Source organism: Asparagus officinalis, chromosome 9 (genome assembly GCF_001876935.1).
Source record: "Asparagus officinalis chromosome 9, Aspof.V1, whole genome shotgun sequence".
Taxonomy (NCBI): Eukaryota; Viridiplantae; Streptophyta; class Magnoliopsida; order Asparagales; family Asparagaceae; genus Asparagus; species Asparagus officinalis.
The window spans coordinates 53029815-53042759 of NC_033802.1; positions in this window are offsets into that span (position 1 = coordinate 53029815).

Here is a 12945-nt window from a genome sequence, read left to right on the forward strand (position 1 = left end):
CAATATAAACATCATCTATAATTTCCCATAAATTAAAATATTTAGATCTAACAAATAGCTTAAATCTAACACACCATTGGGCATAGGGGAAATTATCTAATTTAGGAGCTCCCACTAAATATTCCATTAACAAAAAATTATTTTATTTTAACAATTATCTCATTTTGCATGAAAATGTCTCAATTGAGTAACACCCCCAAGGGGAATTTCATAATTACCTTCTAAAGTCTTCTAAAACTTCAATCAATTCCTCATATTGTTGGACCCTAGAGGGAGGTGATTAGGGACTTATGCTAATCTAATCCGATTTTATACCAATTAAAAATAATTAATAAGTTATCCTAGCAAGTATGAAATACAACAAGATAAATAAGCTAGGATAAGCAATATGAACAAATGAATATATCCTAGCAATGAGATATTATAATTATATGAGCAAGGATATATAATTAATACAAGGGGAAACAAACTAGAAATGTGATAGGGCAATTTACGATGGCGACAAGAATGTAATGAATACTAAGCGCATATGAAACGCCAAAGCAAACTCAAACACAATCAAATGATCACGGAGTTCGGACCTTCCATCCTACGTCTCCGCTCCCCACTCCCGGGGAGAAATCCACTATCACAACCTGGTTTTCTACGTTTACCCGAATAACTTTTACACCACACAATACAGTTTTCTAGTTTACCAAAAACTCTACAACTAACACACTCTTGTAATCCCACTCTACACCCTCTCAAGTGTTGAACTAGACGTGTCTTCCTCAAGTGCTCGGATACAACCTCTCCCTAGGTTCGTCAACCGACGCCACTCATCTTGGGACGATCCCCGACTCTCGCCACACACCTCTCTCGGTATATATAAATCTAGCTTATGGAAATTAGAAACAAAACAATAAATAGCTAGAATGAGTTTAGGAAAACTTCTCTAGATGATAAGAGAGAGAGATGGATTGAAGCTCAATGAATTGATCTCCACTTCCTCTTATGGAATTCTTCACAAACCAAACCATTAAAAAACAAACTAAACAAACTTAAACTCCTTTAAAACTTATTTAAAACATTTCTTGGATTGCTATAAGAACTGAGGTATAAGGGGGTATTTATATGAAACCCCAAAGCCAAGAGAAAACCAAGAAAAGACCAAAAAACCAGCTCAACAACGGCTCTGGAAACTAGTCATTGGAGCAGATTTGACAGTGCGGCGGTCGACCGCGGCGGTTGACCGCGAAGGTCATCAAAGTAGAGAAAACTTCCAGAGAGTTCGACGGTCGACCGTGGCGGTCGACCGTGGGAATTTTTAGCTTGACGGTCGACCACCACGGTCAACCGTGAAAATTTCTGCTGCCCACTCAGAGAAAAATATAGGGGCGGTCGACCGTGGCGGTCAACCGCAAACTGATACAAAATATTTCAGGTTTGAAAGTAAAATGCTGATTTTAAAATCCTGTTTAAAAATATCAAATAAATTCCAAAAATTATGCAACTTTGGGAAATGATTATAGTTATGATAATAAACATGCTACAAAAAATGGTTTTCAAAAAGGACTTCCCAAATAAAAAATATCATCATTTTTTAAAATAGTCCAAAACATGAAAATGTGAACACATGAGTTTTGACATTTTAGCTTAACCATGTTTTGAAACATTACAAAATGATTTTGTAGACTTAATAAAAGATGTATATGATTATTGTTAAGTCTATAAACCAAGAAAATACTATTTTCACAAATACTATAGAAAATGAAACATATGAGTATGTATATGAAAATATATTTGTTTCATATCTAAGTAGTTAAACCAAATCACAAAAATGAATATGAAATATGTAATTTCATATTTATTAACATGAAAGCTAAAACGTGTGTTCTATATATATATGACTACATATATATACAAAGAAACCAATAAAATGTGTGTGTATATGATATTGAGCTTGACGTACTTAACATACATAATATAACACCTAAACTAAATTACCCAAGCTTGATCTTGATCTTCATTGTAGCTCAACTTGGTAAACTTGCGGATGAAGCTTGAACTTGGATCTTCAACTTGAATTGTATGACTTCACTCCACAATTCCGCCAACCTCCATTTGATATGATCGTGAATGCTCGATTCCATCCATCCTCCAACATGTTGTTTGTCTATAATAAATAGAACACTAGACAAACAACATTAGAAGTAAATTATTTGTTAAACATTATCAAAACAAGAAGGCTAATAACACATCTTCGTCAGAAATCATATCTGAATCCGATTGAACTCCCTGAAATCATCGTTTACCTTATTTTGGCGAGATTGCTGATACATTGACCGACATCGATCTTTACTGTAACGCGTTGACAGGCGTTAACACAGTTTATACTCGTATGTTTGTTGGAGTCTACACAGTTTAATCTCTTAAGGCATTAGAGCGTGACGGTCCCAAATATTGGGGCTATAGGACCAACTGTTAAAGCTGATTCATCTGTAAATATAGATCTTATCCTGAAGTCCTTGAATGATCACGTCATGAGACCAACTAATGAAGCTGATGCGTCAATGACTTGTATTTATAGAAATTTTGACAAATCCTCAGCCATCAACAGGTTTGATGAGCCTTTACCGACTACCGTTTGAGTCGGGCTAGCGTGCGAATTGTTTAAAGTCCGTTCTGCACGTAATGTTGTGCTAAAAGAGTTAACTCTTTTAGTACTACGATATTGAATATGTAGACTTCGTCTTTCTCACGGGAATAGACTATCTGGCGACGTGTATTAGACGTAGACTTAGGATTTTTGGCAAATCCTCAGCCTTTAACGGATTTGATGTGCCTTTACCGATTACCGTTTGAATCGGGCTTACATGCGGATTGTTTAAGTCCATTCCGCATGTGATGTTATGCTAAGAGAGTTAATTCTCTTAGTGCTATGATATTGAATACGTAGACTTTGTCCTTCTCACGGGAATAGACTACCCGGCAACGCATGTCAGGTGCAGAGTTATCCATACTTAAGCTTTGGGATAAAAATTCTCGCGCGTGTAAGGCACGCATTATGGTGTTATTAATAATAACCTGACATAATGTTGAATGTGTGGGCTTTTGTTCTTTTTTTTTACGGTTAAGAACTAACCGGCAACGCGTGTTAGGCATTGACTTATCCCTGCTCAAGATTCGGGATAAAATTCCCCGTGCGTACGAACCACAGATTTTGGTGTTATGAATAACAACCTGCCACAATGTTGAATATGTGGGCTTTTGTTCTTTTTATGGTTAAGAACTAACTGACAACGCGTGTTTGGCATTGACTTATCCCTGCTCAGGATTCGGGATAAAATTCCCCATGCATAAAAGGCATGGATTTTTGTTGCTACGATAGTGAATACATAGACTCGGTCGTTTTTACAGGAACGAACCACCCAGCAACGCGGGTTAAGTGCTGACTTATCCCTACTTAGGCTTCAGGATAAAATGCCCCAGACTGGATTATGGTGTCTTTTTCAATCGATAAAAAACTAAACCGGTAACGCGTGTTAGGCGCTGACTTATCCCTACTCAGGATTCAGGATAAAATTCTCCGTTCGTGTGAGGCGCGGTTTTAGGAGTTTGAAAAAGTAGTGTCTTCTCCTGGGGCAAAGACGAACCCAATGCGGGAGAGGAAAAATTTTATATTCTATCTCCCAAAGCTAAAGAGGAAGAATTTTATATTCTATCTCCAGTCACAAAAGGAAACTCAAAGTGGGATCTCCACTTCAAGAATCTGGGAAGGTGAAACTAAAAGTTGGATCTTCACTCCGAGAATCAAAAAGATTTGAATAATCCTAACTGTCGGAAGGTTTGATTATCGAACTAAAGGTGGGTTTCTCGTTTATCGAGAGTGAATTGTGGTTTTAACCTTAACTGTAGGAAGGTTTGGCTAAGCAGGAGTTTGAGGTGACCCTAACTATAGGAAGGTTTGATCATTCGATTTGAAAGTGGACCTCTCGTTCATTGGAGGAATCGAAAGAGGATTTTGGTTTTGGCCCTAACTGTAGGAAGGTTTGATCGCTCGATTTGTGGACCTCTCGTTCATTGGAGGAATCGAAAGGGGATTTTGGTTTCGGCCCTAACTGTAGGAAGGTTTGACCAAGTGGGAGGTTTGAGACAATCCTAACTGTAGGAAGGTTTGATCGTTCGATTTAAAAGTGGACCTCTCGTTCATTGGAGGAATCGAAAGGGGATTTTGGTTTTGGCCCTAACTGTAGGAAGGTTTGACCAAGTGGGAGGTTTGAGATGATCCTAACTATAGTAATGTTTGATCGCTCGATTTATGGACCTCTCGTTCATTAGAGGAATCGAGAGAGAGATTTTGGTTGTGGTCCTAACTGTAAGAAGGTTTGACCAGGTAAACAGTGGGAGTGGGAGTACAAATCACAGTAGGAGTTTAGTGTTTATCACTTTGTTTGTAATGATCGGGTTATCCCTAAGAAAATTACATGTAGCATTCTTCCTGGAACTTCCCGTTACATGAATTATCCACCCCCAACTTTCTTTGCAAAACTGGGTCCAATGAGGAGTATGTTGTCCTCAGTCACATGTTCGGGTTATCCTTAAGAATATAAGATTCTCTAGGAACTTCCTGTGAAAGAAAGGAAACAGTTTAGACTCATATACATATTGGAGTATCGAGAAGCAGTTTATACTCGTATACTCTTCGGAGTGTTAAGAAGCAGTTTATACTCGTATACTTGTCGGAGTGTTAAGAAGAAGTTTATACTCGTATACTTGTCGAAGTGTTAAGAAGCAGTTTATACTCGTATACTTGTTGGAGTGTTAAGAAGCAGTTTATACTCGTATACTTGTCAGAGTGTCGCCATTCCCATTGAGCTTATCCTAGCGTTATGACGCCGGCTTCAACTAAGGTTTGGATGTTATTTTTGAGAGCAAAGCAATCCTTGGTGGGATGAAGGACCCTCCTGTGGTACGCACAGTACTTCGAATCTGTAGTATTATCAGCTTCCTCCTGATTTGCGATAGGTAGTAGCTTGATCTTGTTGTTTTCAAGGAGGGATTCGAAGATTGCTGGAACGTCTTCGTCCTTGAAGGAGTACTCTTTTTGGAGTCTCGAACCAGAAGTCTTCTGATGTCTTCGGGGCTACTGTTGTGACATTTGGTTAGCGTCAACAGCTGCTACAGGTACTTTCCCTTTACCACGGGAGGCAAAATTTGATTTAGGAGGGTTAGCCGTCGGTTGGCTTTTTTCGGCTTTCTTCCTTCTGAGGAAGCGTTCGGCCTGCTCTCCATGTACCTTCAATTCTTTCCAGTTCTTAGATGGTACTACTCCCATAATTTCCAACACGTCCAAGGAGAGGTTGTTGTGATAAGTTTGAAGGATGAAGTCCTCTGTGATCGGATCTCGGCAGTTCATTGTCTTATTTCGGAAGTGTTTGACGAAGTCGTCGACCTTCTCATCGTCTTCTTGCTTCTCATCGAAGAGTGTCCTGATTGACACCTCAGCATCATCATCAAAGATATGAGCGAGGAATAGGCTCTCCAGGTCTTCCCAGTTATTAATAGTTACGGACTTAAGACGGCGGTACCAATCAAAGGCGGGCCCGCGAAGGGTGCCAACGAATGACCGAACCATCAATGCTTCATTGCCAGAGATCATACTCAAGTGGGACTTGAAGTAGATCAGATGTTGTGTGGGCAAACCCTTCCCGTCAAACGGTGTATAGTTAATCAGGTTGAACTTCGTCGGGTATGCTATTAAATCCCACTCTCTTGGATAGGGACATGGAATGCCAGTCCTTTTTACCTCTCGAGTAGACATTAGAGCGTTAATTTTACTCTCGAGATCTTTCATTTTCTCATCCTCGCTCATATCGGGCCTAGGATGATTCTTAAGAGGAATAACGGGGTCACCCCCAATATTGTCGTTTTTAGTAAGATCACCCCCAGCGTTCTGGTCAACGAGAGGGTTATCAGCATTAATGTGTTCATCCTCATCTGAATCGCTAGCTACTTGGTTAACATTATTGCGATGACTGGATTCACCTATCTGATTCGACAAGGCTCGGATCTGTGCTAGCTACTTGGTTAACATTATTGCGATGACTGGATTCACCTATCTGATTCGACAAGGCTCGGATCTGTTGGTCATGCTCTTGTCTCATCTCCTACATGACTGGATTCACCTATCTGATTCGACAAGGCTCGGATCTGTTGGTCATGCTCTTGTCTCATCTCCTACAAACCCATGTCCATTTCGGTTTTGAATGCTTGCTTCTGCTTGGCTAGAGCATCCTCAATGATTTTGGCTATTTACTCAGTATTGATCATGGATACTTCGTGGGATTGACCAGGGTTGGATACCGTATTGCCAAAAGTGACTGCAGAGTTGGTATCTGACACTTCGTCATCCGAGGATAATCCTCTCTACATTCTCTGATAGTCCCTACGTCTAATAGTCCCTGCGTGTAGCCGAGTCAGACGATACGATACGAGGGGGTCAGAAGTAGAAGGTCGAATCGACTTTCCCTTATCAACCTTATTTATTGTGACTTCTGGAAGTTCGTCACCTTGAACGGCCAATTGTTTCTTGCGGAAAAGCCTTGGCTTCGACTTTTCCATTTCGTTGGAGATCCTCTCGAATACCGAGACCCTCTGCGGAGTGGTCTTGGGGCAGATACACGCTGATAATACTTCCCTGATAAGTTCGGTGCACGGGCAGTGAGATTTTTTTCTTGGGTATATCTCTTCCGAGACTTGTTCATACCCCCAGCCCGATAGTACAACTCATTGGTCAGATGACCGGAGCAACCTATCGTGTGTTGACATGACTCCCCTGGTATAACATTGTCATCGTCAGATGAATACGTTTCTTTCAGGGGATTTGCCGTTTTATTAGCATTCTCAAGAGTCACGTGTTTAGAACTATGCTTTTGGGAGCGCAGGATCTCAACAGGCTCCTGGTTTTGGATATACACCCCCAGGCAGGTGGGAACCAGAGTTTATCCTTTATGAGAAGGCTTGAAATTGTTGCGAGGGCGTGCGCGACCCCCAGCTCGACGAGTCGTTTGGGGTGCAGTCACCGAACTTAAGCATTCTTCGATTGAAAATTTACCTCGATCTTTGTGTAAAGGACCCAGGTGATCCACCAACCTCATCTTAAAACGGGACAAGTCTACACTGTCGCGGGGCTCCACCGGAGATGCAGAACTCAAAAGGATCGATGAAACAGGTGCAGAACATCTTCTGCCTTGACTCTGGCGTGGGTCAGATTTGGGTGACCCGCGGGTCAGAGGGTCAGATTTGAGTGACCCGCGGTTTGGAGGGTGGGATTTGGGTGACCCGCTGTTTGGAAGGTCGGATCTGGGTGACCTACGAATTGGCGTGTCGGATTCGAGTGACCTACGAATAAGAGGGTCGGATCTGGGTGACCCGCGGCTTGGAGGGTCGGATCTGGGTGACCCGCGGCTTGACGGGTTAGGGTCAGATCTGGGTGACCCACGAGTAGGAGGGTCAGATCTGAGTGACCCGCGGCTTGGAGGGTTGGATCTGGGTGACCCGCGGCTTGGCGGGTCGGATTTGAGTGACCCACTGGTTGGAGGGTCGGATCCGGGTGACCCGCGAGCAGGAGGGTCGGATCTGAGTGACCCGCATTTTTTGATCTTTTTGACCGCTGTTTCGGACTTTGGACTCCAAGTTTGATGCAGCCTTGATTGTTTCTTGGCTATGTCCTTCTTCTGCATCATTTGTGCCTTTTGCAAAAGAATTCGTTCGTGGGCAAGCAGCGCGCGGCGCTTCTAAATTCGCTTCTCAAGTGTTGAACGGATCCTTTTAACTTGGATCCATTCACTTGCTGTTGGTTTGGAGGAAAGGGACATCTGCCCGCTGTTTGGGTGCTCAATGCTCCTTAAATTTTAGATCTGCTACGTAACGGATCCCGTCTACGGGCTCTAAAGCCTTGGCGAATTGGCGCGTGAGGCGTTAGCGCTGCCTTTGGCGAGCTCTTTTTGATAAAGTAGACGCACCTTCAGTACTCAACTCTTTGATTGAGGAGGAGTTTATATCTGTAACTCCGACTTCATTGGAGGCTGAAGGAGCGTTGCGAAGTGCAGTCGTTGCAGCGACAAGGTACTCCTCGAACTTTAGTTGGTCGAACTCATATTCGACCACTTCTTCAACCGGGATGCAGATCCGAGGTTGCGATACGACAGCTTTGGCAACGAAGCTGTTGTCCCCCTCTATGGTCGCCAGTTTGTTTTCTTCGAAAATTGTTTTCATCATTGTATAACTCATTACAACTTCGATCGTTACAAAAAGTTCAAAAAGATCGGTCTTTTTATAAGACATTTACATAATGAAAATAAAAGATACAATTCTCTTGAAAATAAACGCAAGATCCGTTTATCGTCTCCTGCTTACGTGGGTGTCTTCGACTGTGCCGGGGTTTATCTGTGGACCACCTTTGATTAGATCCGGTTGCTGAAAATTCAACAGAGCTCCTACATCACCAAAGAGGTATTTTGCTTAAAGCACAGAAATCGACCAAGCAAAATCAGTAGCTCTTCTCGATATTAAGACCAAGCCCAATCTCGAGGAACGGACGGGAACGAGCTTCAGATCCTTCGAATTGCTCCTTCTTTATGCCGGGATTCATCGGGATCTCGCTAGCCCTTGCTGAAATTCGTGCTCCCTTGCTCTCCAACTCGGCAGCACCTCCTCATCTTGATAATTAATCTGCCCCTTGAAATGAGCCCCCGAGCTCGTATTTATAGGCTTCGATTGGGGGGATTTTGGATAAGAATGAATGATTCGTCCTTATCTTCAGTTAATAACTGATTAATAACGTTTGGGGATGATATCAGATTAGTTTGGATTCTCAGGAACAAACAAATCCTGAGAAAAATCATCAAAAACCGAACATGGGTCGAAACATCGCGCAGGGGCAAATCAGACCCGCGCTTGCGCGAGTCGGATGGATCCGACCCGTGCTGGCGTGGGTCGGACGGATCCGACCCGCGCGGGCGTGGGTCAGATTATTCTGACCCGCACGAGCGTGGGTTAGATCATTCCGACCCGCACGGGCACGAGTCAGTTTGGTCCGTCCTGCGCGGCGCGCTGGGAGTTTGGCTTCGCTGATTTCTTTGGTGTTTTTCTTGATTTCCGGGACTTGTATTCTCCACCGTTTTGCATATTTAACAGTCTTGCACGCTTCGTTGCGGGACTGAACGTCGAACGCGTGTTGGTTGACATGCGCGCGTTGGTTGACCCGCGCGTGTTGATTGATGCGCGCGTGTTGACCGACACACACGAACTGATTGACGCGTGCGAGCTAATTGACGAGCGTGCGCTGACTGACACGCACGAACTGATTGACGCGCACGTGTTGACTGATGCGTGTGAACTGATTAACGAGCGCATGTTGACCGACATGTGCGAACTGATTAACGAGGGCGCGTTGACCGACGCGCACGAACTAATTGACGTGCGCGTATTGACCGACGTGCACGAACTGATTGATGCACGCATGTTGACTGATGCACGCGAGCTGATTGATGCGCGCGTGTTGACTGACGCGCGTGAGCTGATTGATACGCGCGGGCCACTTGGTTCATCATTTCGCTTCATGCGCTTGTTGACGACAGATAATCCTCTTAGACTCGAATAACGACGTTCGTTGTCTTCTTTCTGTATCGAACTGTGTACGGACACCTATAGGCATTTTTAGACGCCTACAGTGCGTCAATGACTTTAATATTTATAGGATTTTTGGCAAACCCTCAACCCTCAATGGGTTTGATGAGCCTGTACCGACTACTGTTTGAGTCGGGCTAGCATGCTGTGTAACGCCCCTCCTCTGGGAGGTACATAAAAATTTGAGCATGACCTATCTGTAATAATAAGGGTCGGCCTGCTAAATCTTTATGCACATCACAACATAGATATACTGAAGGGCGAAAAATAAAGCAGTAGAGAGGCCCGAGGTTCTTCCGGCGCTGCGTTTATCGTCTGGCCGTCGTCGGAGTCTCGAGTCTGCAGCTGGTGAATTAAGTTTGGCTCGTGTTATTGAGTTGACTTTGAACTACTTCCGCCACATTGTGCTGGCTTAGGGTTTCGGATCCCCGTGTGTTGGCTTTTTGTCGCAACGCGTTGACCGACGTTGACCCAGGGTTACGCGTTGACCGGCGTCCACCCTAGGGTTTTCTTGACACTTTGAAGCTCAAGAGAGACTCCAGAAAACCTAGAGTTGCTAGACCATACCCTGCCGAATGGGACGCTGTTCCTTATCCTCTGAAGTTCAAGCCACTCAACCTCTTACAGTTTGATGATAAAGTCTCTCCTACCTAGCATATCTATTAATTGCAGACGCAAACTAGGCACATAGTGGTAAACGATCCCATTATGACTCGACTGTTCATTAGTACCCTCAAGGGGTCGCTTTTAATTGGTTCCGCAAATTGAAGCCCGGGTCCATTAATTGTTGGAAGAACATGGAAAGTGTAACGCCCCTCTGGGAGGTACATAAAAATTTGGGCATGACCTATCTGTAATAAAAATGGTCAACCTGCTAAATCTTTATGCACATCACAATATAAATATACTAAAGGGTGAAAAATAAGGCAGTGGAGATGTATATGCAATATGCATGATCACGAGGTTGACAGCATAGTCCATAGAATACCAAAATAGAAGAACACTAAAGGGTAATACAAAATATTACAATAATAGCAGTGGCTACAACATTAATACATGTTTTATAAGTCAAAGGTGCTGCAAAAGTGAACATAAATTAACCCCTATTAAGATTCTCCTCTGGAGCTAATCTTCAAATTCAGGGTCTGCAATGCCCTTATCCTTGCCAGTTGTATGACCTGCGAGTGGATTCAGAAACAATAGGGGTGAGCCTAAGGCCCAATAGGTAACCATAAAAATCTCGGGTACAATCCAAGGGAACGAATGAAAATGATAGACATAGATATCAAACTTGAACAACGGGGTCTCAACATTAAGTTGCCATTCTTATATCGTAATCATTGACCGAAGTGAAATAACATGTAAAGATGAATAATCAAGGTCTAATATTCAGGATTCCAAACTCCCCAATCATGGGATAATCAATAAACCGCGCATGCCTTTATACACCCACCGGTGAGCGTCCTCACACAGGGCATTGTCCCACCGGGACACTATAACATTACCACCCACCGGTGAAGCTTACTTCACACAGGGCATAATCCATGAATATAGACAATCAATCATCAACGAAGAGAGGAATACTATCATTATCAATAGTTGAACCATCGAATCAATTTGAATTGTTGCAATGAAATCATTCAAGGACATCGAAGGTATAAAGCTGAAATAAACAACATTAGGATAGCAATGATTAACCAATCAACAACGAGCCCATGCATGAGGTGAATCAAATAGGAATATTATGAAAATGATAAGATATACAATTAGCATGGGAAACTAACTCGCAGGAATTTCAAGAAAGTAATCAATCGAACTCTCAAAGACTTGAGAGGAAACAATGAAAGGTTACCTACCGATTATGTCGGGATCCTCTCGGCCAACGAATGAATCCAAGATTCTCTGTCCTATATATACATGTATACCCACATGAGATTCTAGACACTATGTCTTTTAAAACTTTAACTTAAAACTTATATCATGGTATAAGCTACACCCTAGATGATTGCATCTAATATCTCTAATATGCACAGCAACCTAAGTAGTGTACATGCAGCAGATTTAGGTGAATAGATGGTACAGCAATTGATGTCCAAAATGCATGAAACTAGTCTCAAATGACTCCATTATGAGTCTATTTTCAGAATATAAAACTTTTACTTCAATGCATGGTGTATAGTAAGAGTCATGCTCTCAGAAAACTACACCTATCAAAACTGTAGCAGAAAAACAGAGATCATCATTTGGGATGAATAATTTATTTCGGGTACTTAACTATATCCCAAAGAGCTCACACTTGGTACGTAAGTAATATTATGGATTAGCTTCCATGTCCCATGAGTTTCATCAATTTTGCATTTTTAAAATGCATGTTACATGCAAAACATCACAGGGGGGTAGACTGGAATTTCCAGCACATACGCTAGCTATTAGAACTAGGTTTAGGCCTACCAAATGTTATTCAAATTAATTCAAACTCCTATCAACAGAAATACAGTTGAGTCTAGTTTTAGAAATAGAAAGAATTTCATGCATGCATGGTATATGTTGAGATTTATGCTCTTTACAAAGGACATGACTCAAGCAGACAGTTTCAGACACATGCACTGAGTTAAACCATACTTTTAAACTAGTAAATGATCTTAGAATTAAACAAACAAGATCTCAAATGAAATCCACGAATATGTAGTTTCTATAACAGAAAGAATTTCATACATGCATGGTATATGTTGAGATATATACTCTTTACAAATGACGTAACTCAGGCAGACAGTTTCAGACACATGCACTGAGTTAAACCATACTTTCAAATAAGTGAATGATCTCAGAATTAAACAAACAGGGATTCAAATGAAATCCATGGAAGTCTAGTTTTTATAACAAAAAGAATTTCTTCATTTGGATATATACAAAGAAAGTTATGATCTGTTTAGTGGTAGTGTATCTTGCTGGAAATTTCTGCACGAAATTTCAGTTTTAAGATAACATTGACATGTAAGCCCTAAAATGTTACATGCAAGACTAAATCTAAATTAACTATATAATTTAGTTCTAACATCCTTAATAACAACATGCAACTGAGAGTTTTACCTAGGGTTTTGACTTTGTCCCACTTCCTCCATCAAAGTCCTCAACTACCTTCTTTCTCCACTCCTTCTTCTTCAATGTTCTTGAGAGATGAAGGCTTTTGGAATCTTTTTTTAAGAGGAGAGGTGCTGGAGACGTTCAGAGGAGAGGGAGGAGGTTTTTAAGAGATTTTTCTTCTTAAAATGG